Source organism: Cheilinus undulatus, linkage group 10 (assembly GCF_018320785.1).
Source record: "Cheilinus undulatus linkage group 10, ASM1832078v1, whole genome shotgun sequence".
In the NCBI taxonomy this organism is placed as follows: Eukaryota; Metazoa; Chordata; class Actinopteri; order Labriformes; family Labridae; genus Cheilinus; species Cheilinus undulatus.
Window position 1 is genome coordinate 9,910,424 of NC_054874.1, and position 10,301 is coordinate 9,920,724.

The window sequence follows — 10,301 nt, forward strand, 5'->3', positions numbered from 1 at the left end:
CAGTCCTCCAGGCTAAAGAGGACAAAGACAAGCCATATTGTTTACAAAGTGCACAGTGTAAAAGCCGGCCTCTGTGATGGTTTCAGGTGTTTTAGTGCCCATTGCATGGGTCACTTGCACGTCTGTAAAGGCACCATTAATACTGGGAGGCACATATAGGTTTTTAAGCAGCACAGATGATTATTACAGATGTTTATTTACTGTGTACTGTATGAGTTTGAGTGCATGCGTTGTTGAAACTGTGTATTGCTGCCATCCTTGGTCAGGTCTCCCTTGAAAAAGAGATCTTTGACCTCAATGGGACTAACATGGCTAAATAAAGGTAAAATAAATAAAAAAAACCCCTGCTTACTTCAGTGAGACAATGCCAAGCCAGATTCTGCATGTGTTACAACGGCACGACATTATTGCTAATCAAGTCTGCTCTCTGTGGCATCCTCTGTGGCTGGTTGGTTGAGCTGATAACTGGTGCTAGCTTGGATCATGTCAGTCCTGGACTCAGTCTGGTCCTGACCTGGCCTATTCTGTTTTATGAGCCTGGAAGGGGCCACTTACCTCTGTACATAGGCTTTCATTGCATACTCAGCCCCTTGGGCCTTCAGTGGCTGTCTGGTCTGGAACAATACATTTCTTTTTTCTTTTTTTTTTTTCTATGACTGTGACTTAAGCTCTTTTGGCATCCAGGGGCTGGCAGCACCTTATTTTGTGTTAAATTATGGTAGAGAGTGTTATAAGGTAGAGTTCTCATGTTTGGCTATAATGTTTACTGCATAAATGAATTCTGAAAAGTCACTTGGTGACCAAAACAAACGAACAAAAAAAAAATCACTTGTGACCCAGAATTTGGGAATAAGTGGTCTAGACCAGTGTTACTCAACCCTGCTCAACCAAAGAGCCAAATTGTTGAGAAATACTTTTGCAAAAGCCACAATCTAAGTGGTGAAAAGAGGCAAAAAGGGTAAAAGTGGCAAAAAACAAAAAAAAAAAAACAAATTAAGGGTGGCAAAAAGTGGCAAAAATGGGTGATAAGTGTGGTGGCAAAAATGATGAAAAGCAGCAAAAAATAGCAAATGAGTTAAAAATAACTAAAGCAGCAAAAAGGTGACAAAAATGGCATTAATAGCAAAAGGCAGCTTAAATGGGTGAAAAGTAGCAGAAAATAGTAAAAAGGGGAAAAATATCAAATAGCAAAAAGCAGGATAAAAGTGGCAAAAATGGACAAAAAGCGACAAAAGAAGTGGCAAAAATGGGCTAAAGGCAGCAAAAATTGATTAAAAGTGGCAAAAAAAGAAATAAAGGGCAAAGAATATAAATAAGAACAATTGAAATATACAGACAAAAAATAAAGGTTGACAATTAAGTTTGACAATTAAGGCCTACTGTGGGAAACAATCTGATTAATGTGGCTTGCAATGGATAATTTCCGAGGTCAAAGTTTCCCTTTTTTTCAGGGTTTCTGGGAAAATAATCTTTCAAATTTAGACATAAAAAAGCATCAAATCTTCACAAAAAAAGCCACATGTGGCTCAAGAGCCACACGTTGAGTAACACTGGTCCAGACAGTTCACTGAAATGTGTGGCACATTATGCAGCAGAAAATGCAACTATGGAAACTTCACGATGCTGAGCAACTTCAGATTGACATCAAGAAAAAAATACAATTAAGATTAAACATCAAATATCTTATCTCTGTCTTGTATCCAGTGGTATGTATATATGTTGAAAAGGTTTTAAAATCACTTCTGCTTTTATTTACATTTTTTTCAATGTCACAGCTTTTTAAGAATTTTGATTTGTACAAGAGTGACTGTTAAATTCATGGTTTAAAAAATTCCAAACTGCTCTATGACCATTGTCATTCTTCTCTTATCTTTCAGACAAGTCTCAATCAGAAAAGACTTTAAATCTAACTCAGTCCTTTAAACGCCAATCACAGAAGTGCTGCCCTCTGCTGTCCTTAAAGAGAACTGCAGGGCCTCTGTGGCTTTTGCCCCCTGCTGTTTAGTCCCAGCAGGGCCTCAAGTACAACTCTGGCCTCCAAGATAGAGAACTTGAGGATATGGCCAGAGCCACAGATCAGTTTCTCCTGTTCATTCCTGTCTCATTACCGCTCTGCTGCTTGTTAAACTTTTTAAATTTTGTGTTTATGGTGTCCTGTTGCCCTGAGAGCTGTGTTTTCATTTAACAGCCAGGAGTAAATAGAAATGATTTCATCCACGTGTAATGGGAGCTATATTTGATGCAGACCATAAAGGTGGATGTGATGGTTACTCGTATAAAAGGCTCTTTTACATGTTCAGTCCTATGGATGAGTGAGTCCAGAGGCACGGCCGTGATTCATTACTTGTCTCCCTTTCTGGAGGCCAAACAGGCAGGATATATGTTTGCATGTATATGTAGTGTTTTCAGTGTGTAAAGGGCCTATGTTTGTACGCCAGCTTTGGGTCAGAGGCACAGACATGCCTTGTGAAGAGGTGTACGTGTGTGCGAGGGTCCATATCCACAGCAGACTACCCCTCCCAAGGACAGTGGGACCCAGTGTGAGACAGAGCGAGGCGCTGCACCGTGGGATAAGTACAGGTTGGATATAGCAAGGGGTAGTTAAGTGCAAAAGACTAACAGATGCTGGGGCTAGTTTACTCAGGGGGGGAGGGAGCCACACCACAAGTCGAGCACAGGCACCCCGTCACAACACACACACACACAGTGAGGCTGCATTCTCACTGTGGGTTTAAGAAAAACACTTTTACTGCAACGGCTGGAGAATGGTTTCTATCTCTTCAACAGAACAGGTTACCAGGATAAAATGCTCTTCAGAATAGTCGACATGCGTTGATTTGTCTGCTTCTTTTAAAATCAACAATTACGTTACCAAAATAAACAAGAAAAACAAAAGCAATCTGAAGCAGGTGTGGCTTTTGGCACTCAAGTTAATGGGATTTTTGAAAATATAAAAGATTTCGGCCTCAAAGCTATTACAATGCATCATCATCATCATTAGCATCAAAAGCACTCAACAGAATCACCAGCTTGATATTAATAATTAATAATAATTAATAATTCAGTGATGCTCATAATAATGATTAAATATGAAAAACTGCTGATAGCGACAGGTGGAGTAAAGAGGAGCATCCAAAAGGGATTCACAGCAGCTCCTTCAGTATTTGCTTCAGCTGCTATTCAAATTAGACTTCAGATTCAAATGTTCTGTAGCTTTGGTCACATTTAAGCCTTTTTAACCTTTATAATTTTACAATTAAATACAGCCTTAAATTTTAGTGACAACATTTATTCTTTTTCAACTAACTTAATCCAAGACAGTCTGGCTGCAGACCCAAGCCTCAGACTCTTGCAGACACTTCTGTGAGCCATTGTCTCCATCAGAACCTAAATATATGCTACAACTTAACAAAAGCAAATTAAACTTACAGAAAGGTAAAGGTTGTATCAAGTCAAAAACCTGACCAGAAGAACCTATTTACAAAATATTTACTAAACAGTCTAATTACAGGAAAAAGTCCTCCATGAAAACACTCAAAGACAGCTCAAAGACAGCTATGTAGGCTAGGTAGGTAATGTAGCTACATAGCTGGCGTAGCTAAGTCTTAAGCCAACAAAACAATGTTAGCTACATACAGTCATGGACGAACGTATTGGCACCCCTGGAATTTTTCCAGAAAATACACAATTTCTCTCAGCAATTGTTTCAATTACAAATGTTTTTGGTATACACATGTTTATTTCCTTAATGTGCTTTGGAACAACACAAAAAAAAATCCTAAGAAAAAAGACAAAATTGACATAAATTTACACAAAACAAAAAAAAATTGGCCAGACAAAATCATTGGCACCCTCAACTTAATATTTGGTTGCACACCCTTGGAAAAAAAATAACCGAAAACAATCGCTTTCTATAACCATCAACAAGCTTCTTACACCTTCTCACACCCGGCTTTCTGACACTAGGCCCTACATTGCAGCCCAAATTTTTTGATAATCTCCAGATTTCATGATTCCTTGCACACAGTCAAGGCACCCAGTGCCAGAGGCAGCAAAATAACCCCAAAACATCCTTGAACCTCCACCATGTTTGACTGTAGGTACTGTGTTCTTTTCTTTGTAGGCCTCATTCCATTTTCTGTAAACAGTAGAACGACCTGCTTTCCAAAAATGTTCTCCCAGAAGGATTGAGCTTTACTCAGGTACATTTTTGCAAACTCCAGTCTGGCTTTTTTATGTCTCTTTGTCAGCAGTGGGGTTCTCCTCGGTCTCCTGCCATAGCGCTTCATCTCATTCAGATGACCACGTATGGTCCGAGCTGACACTTTTGCACCCTGAGTCTGCAGGACAGCCTGAATTTGTGTGGAAGTTGACTGAGGATGTTTATCCACCATTCCAACTATCCTGCGTTGCATTCTTTTGTCAATTTTTCTCTTCCGTCCACCTCCAGGGAGATTAGCCACAGTTCCATGGGTTATAAACTTCTTGATTATATTACGCACAGTGGTCAAAGGACTTTCAAGATCTCTGGAGATGGCCTTGTAACCTTGAGATTATTCATAATTTTCCACAATTTTGCTTCTTAAGTCCTCAGACAGTTCTCAGCTCCCCTTTCTCTTCTCCATGCTTGGTGTGACACTCACAGGCACACAACACAAAGGTTGAGTCAACTTTTAGTTATTCTAACTGGCTTCAGCTGTGATTTTTATATTGCCAGCACCTGTTACTGCCACAAGTGAGTTTAAATTAGCATCACATGCTTGAAATAAAATGATTTACCCACAGTTTTAAAAGGGTGCCAATAATTTTGTCTGGCCCATTTTTTGAGTTTTGTGTAAAACTGTGTCAATTCTGTATTTTTTCTTCGGATTTTTTGTGTTGTCCCAATGCACTATCCCAGCTGTCATTGGGCAAGAGGCGGGGTACACCCTGGACTGGCTGCCAGTCAATCGCAGGGCTGACATATAGAGACAGACAACCAGGCACGCTCACACTCACACCTACGGACAATTTAGGGTGATCAATTAACCTAAAAGAGACCTTTTGATCTCTCCAAGCATTAAAAGGCCTTTATAAAATAAAGGCCCAGTTATCAGTCAATTTCAGATTATCTATGCACTATCAACACTTTACCTGATTTAAAACATGCTGATGAAAACAACTTTACATCTTTTGTAGTCTGATGTTATCCCATAAAAATCCTTGCTATAAGTACTGGGTGGAACAAGAAAAAGCTAATCCATACAACTCTATGCAGCTGTATACTGTCTACATACTTGGCTGGGATCTCTTGGCTGGAGAATAAACTGTACAAGAACAGAGTGTCTGCAACCTTGTGTCACATTTGTCTTTTGGACAGAGAGAAAAGACAACAGGATCCCTTAAATACATGCTTTAAAATACATAAGATCACAACAAAACCAATGTTTTCCCTGAATCCTGAACTCTGCTATTTCTCACTGAGCTGCCTGCTGTTTCTGAGAGGAGCTGCTGTGATAAGAGGGCTGCAGATGCCTCCACCTGCTGCTGTCTGCAGTTTTAGAGCTGGGTGATAAATCGAGTTTCAATCATGATTTTAGATTCCTTAACCTTGCAAAGCAGATGGATGGGCCAGATTCCATGTATGTCAAGCAGATCCATCTAGCAAAGCCTGGCTGAGATCAGGCGGACCAACCAGTGTCATTTGAGGGAAACAGAGGCAGTGTCTGTGGGCGGGGTTCAGCTGTACTGCAACATGGTAAACAATGGTGACGGGTTTGGTGATCAGCAGAACTGAACAACATTTCTTTATTAAAAGAAGAGCAAAAAAAGTCAGAGCAGAAAATAAGCTTTTGCTCCCAAACTTGCCATGAGTTATATTCACCAAGTGGCTCCACTAGAAGTTCATGATAGCAGCTAATACGCTGTGTTCACTCTCCAGTGTCCACTATGTTATATATTTGATCACTCTGATTGGCCCATAATCAGTGAAACAGACAGAATGATAACAATGTGCATCATCTGTGTAGTTGTTTTTCTCATCTATTTCCACCCTATGGAGCTCAAGTGTGAGCTTGGAAACATCTTCTTGCATTACAGAATGCTCAGAAGCTAGCACCTGTGGAGTGAACTGTGATGGACATTGTAAGCCAAGCCTTCTTTTCCAAAATCGGTGCCTGACCCATAAATTCTCTACAGAGTGAATGGGCACAAATTGGCGGGGTTCCATTATTAAGTACATGTATTTGTCAGGATTCTGTCAGGATTAATCCCATTAGTTGCAGTTATCTATGCTATTTGGTTTAATCAGGATTAATCACATGCTTTATTTTGGCTTTCAACGAACACGGTAAGCCACTGCAGCGTCTCCCTGCAGCCACAGTCTCAGATAAGTCCACCAATCCTCCTAAATGTCTCATTTTAGTTTTAAAAACACACAGACAGCTCAGTGGAGTCACGTGTTGTCAAACATAACTTTTTACTGTTCACATATTTCCTTTTCAGTACAAGTGACTTTTTCCTTGGTTAAGTTCATGTTCAAAATCTTCAATCTAAGCAGATCTGTATCAAAACTGAAAATTGATTATGTTTAGTTCAAGACAGTATGAAAATCAAAAATGAGAAACAGTTTTATGCAAAACAGTGAATTTTAGTATGTGATGAAAAGGGTGCTTACTTAAGCTTAGTTATAGAAATCCTGAGATTAATTGTGATTAACTCTTAGCAGCACACCCTTGGTAAATAGCCTGATACACAACTCCCTCTATGGACATCCTGGGGGGTTGTTTATAGGTCACATCTTCAGGCTTTACAAAACGCATTTTTTCATCACCTTACATGTTATTGAGTCAAAGTTATGTTTCGTTTTATATCGCATGCTTTTTTTTTCTTTAACTCTGAAGACGGTGTTGTCTTATACAACAAGAAAACACGTGTTATTCTAAGTCAGGGGTGTCAAACTCAATCTCAGCAGTGGCTGGATTCTGGATTCAGGACTAACCCGAGGGCCTAACAGGGTCACCTTTTAACCATAAACTGTCAACCTTGTTTAACTGGTAATAAAATAGGAAAAAAAAAATACTAAGAACTGATGATAAATGATTTTGACATTTAGAAAGTTATAAAGATAAGTTTAAAGGCTCACAATCTGAAAGTAAATTTATTAGTTCAAAAAGGTCAAAAAATGAAATTGAGATTGAAGTATAATGTTTTTTAATGGCAAATATGTTCAAAAGAAAATCAAAACTATGAGTTTAAAAGGTCAAAATATGAAGTAAAATTTATAATCATAAAATTCAAAGTCAAATTATGATTCAAAATTTTAAATTGTGAGAAAAGGTCAAACTATGGGATTATGAAGTCAAAGTCTGGAGTTAAAAATGAGGTAAAATACAAAACAATTGGTAAAAAAGGTCAAAATAGGACTTAAAATGTAGAATTATGAATCTTAAAGCTTAAAACATTATATGAGGAATCAAAATTATTTGTTGAAATGCTCAAAGTATGAAATTAAAAGTCAAAATCCTAAGTTTGGGTCCTAATTGTGAGATGCTAAATTGAAAATGTGAAATTAAAACACAATTAATTTCTTTTCCCACATTCCTGACTTCTTATCTAATTATTTTTACTCCTTACTTTTTCATATTTTATGACTTAATAAGGGTATCTTAAATCATCAAGGATATGTTTATATTTATATACTTGAGGAAATCTGCAGCTCTCATACTGATGGGCCAGTTATAACAGAAATATGAGATCATCTTGTGGGCCGGATTTAACTGTTCCACTGGCCGGATTTGGCCCCCGGGCCTTGAGTTTGGCATCTGTGTACTAAGTTGAATAACTTGTGAGCCTTAAGCACTTACTTGTTATTTCCTCTGAAGTCTCACCGTCCAGCTGTTCTCATGACACCTTTCACGCCTTCGGGAGCCAAACAATCTTGGCTGACTTTCCAGGGTCTTTACAGATTAAATCCACACAAGTAAGTCCGATACTGGACGTCTTTTTGTCCGTTTATAATCCATTTTTCGATCGTTCCTGCAGTTAGCCGGTTAGCCAAATGCATTACTATTGGGCTGTGAAAACCAATGGCAGGCTGTTCGCCAGGTCATGCTTTCTGAACAGCGCATGTGCAAAGACTTAAAAGCTGAAGAAGACGGCTTGAATGACTCAGTATAGCGCACGGAGGCTGTAATATGTCTGTCAGAGTCACTGCACTTTAAAAAAATGTCTCACATTCCCTAAAACATAAGGACTTTGTTCTGAAAATGTGAACAATTGGGAGACGGTGTAAAAAAAAAAAAAAACATATTATTTGTGCAAAAAAAAAAACCCTGCCATTAATGTTCTCTGTATTACGGAAGAGTATTAGGGTCACTGAAAAAAAAAATTGAGACGAATTTTTTTTTTCACTTGTGAGAAAAAAGGCAGAATTCTGAGATTAAAGTCAGAATTCTGAGAAAAAAGTCAGAATTCTGAGATTAAAGTCAGAATTCTGAGATTAAAGTCAGAATTCTGACTTTAATCTCAGAATTCTGAAAATAAAAATTTGAGACTTTTTTTTTCATTTGAAGAATAAAGTCAGAATTCTGACTTTTTTTCTCAGAATTCTGACTTTAATCTCAGAATCCTGACTTTTTTCTCAGAATTCTGACTTTAATCTCAGAATTCTGACTTTTTTCTCACAAGTGAAAAAAAAAATTTCGTAACAAAATTTTTTTTTTTCAGTGGCCCCAATACTCTTCCGTATTTTCTGTGTAATACATCCTTTTTTAGTTTTAATAGTCACTATAACTTAAAAAAATCAAGTGACATTTCTGCAGCACACATGTGCATTGGGACAACACAATGTTTAGTTGTCCTAAAAAAATGATAAGAGCTTGACTGTGCAAGACAGGTTTTAGGTTTTGCAAGCTTTTAAAGACAAAAAGTCCAGGCGAGACACAATGGTAAAAAAAATACCTGAGCGCTCCAAGGTGAAACATTTCAATCTTTTGACAGCTCTAGTTTGAATACATTGTTGGTGTAACAGTCACGTGGACAAATACTTTTGTACATACAGTGTATGCGAGAAAAAAATGACTCATTGATTTTTTCTTAGATGTTTTAGGGGTGATGCAAGAAATATAAAAACTTGAAAATGGAAAAATTTATACCCTGACTGGGCAACATGTACGTAACCCTGCAAAGCTGATGGATTTGCCAGACTCCATGTCTGTCATCAGGCAAATCCATCTTGTAAAGCTCTCATCTGCAACGTTTGTGACACAGTGTTAATTTTGGCTGCTATTTTTAATTATAGCCTTAGTTGTAGTCTTTAAATGAAATGTTTTAGTCACATTTTATTCATTTCTATCATTTCTAGTTTTAGTCTAGTTTTAGTTGACAAAAACTCAAAACATTTTAGTCTAGTTTTGTCCATAAAAAGTCCTCACATTTTAGTCTTTACTTTTAGTCCAAGCATTTATTTTCTTGAATAAATCTGGTACCAAATCAGGGTAGTGAGTTCTTCGCACTCTGCCAAACCAGGGGTCCCTGCTTTCTACAGCTGAGAGGCAGAATAGTTAGAGATGCATTGTTTTTCCAACAGATTTACCCACAGTGGAGAAATATCACAGATTTTGAATGTTTGACAAAAACTACATTACATTTTAGTCTAGTTTTAGTCATCTTGATGAAGACTTAACTTAGATTTTGTCGGTTTTAGTCATCACAGATCTGTTTTTGTTAGTTTTAGTCTAGTTTTTGTCATGGAATAAAAGGCTGACAACGAATAGTTTTAGTCATAGTTTTAGTCAATGAAATTAACACTGTTGTGGCGAACTAGACGCTATTTTGGACCAATCAGCGTCATTTGAAGAGAGCCAGGTGGTAGCTATGGGCGGGGCTTAGTTGTACTCTGAGGCAACAGCAACTCACGCTGAGGTTAGCTAGGAATAGTGGCAGTTTTATTGCAACTGGATCACATTTTTTATAAAATAAAGAGAAAGGAACATCACTGAAAGCTTTTCATCTTGGAAAAGATGTTTCTGCTCTTGCTTTGGCATGAATTTGCAAAAGTTACGGGGGTAGGGGGGCTTAGTGTGGGTCTGTACAATGTGAGCTGGTGGAGCGGTTAGCTGGACCGCATTTCTTTATTAAAACATGTGCAGAGTGCCACGCTGTAATCCTTTTGGCAGAGAAAACTTTTCAACCTCCTGTTAGATGCTCGGTGCCCACCTATGGTGTTGCCACATCCTTGTTATGCATTTTTTATTATAAGGTATCTCAGCAGGAGTTGGCAAAAAAGTAAAAAAGAGAAAATAAAAATGTTATTGTTTAAC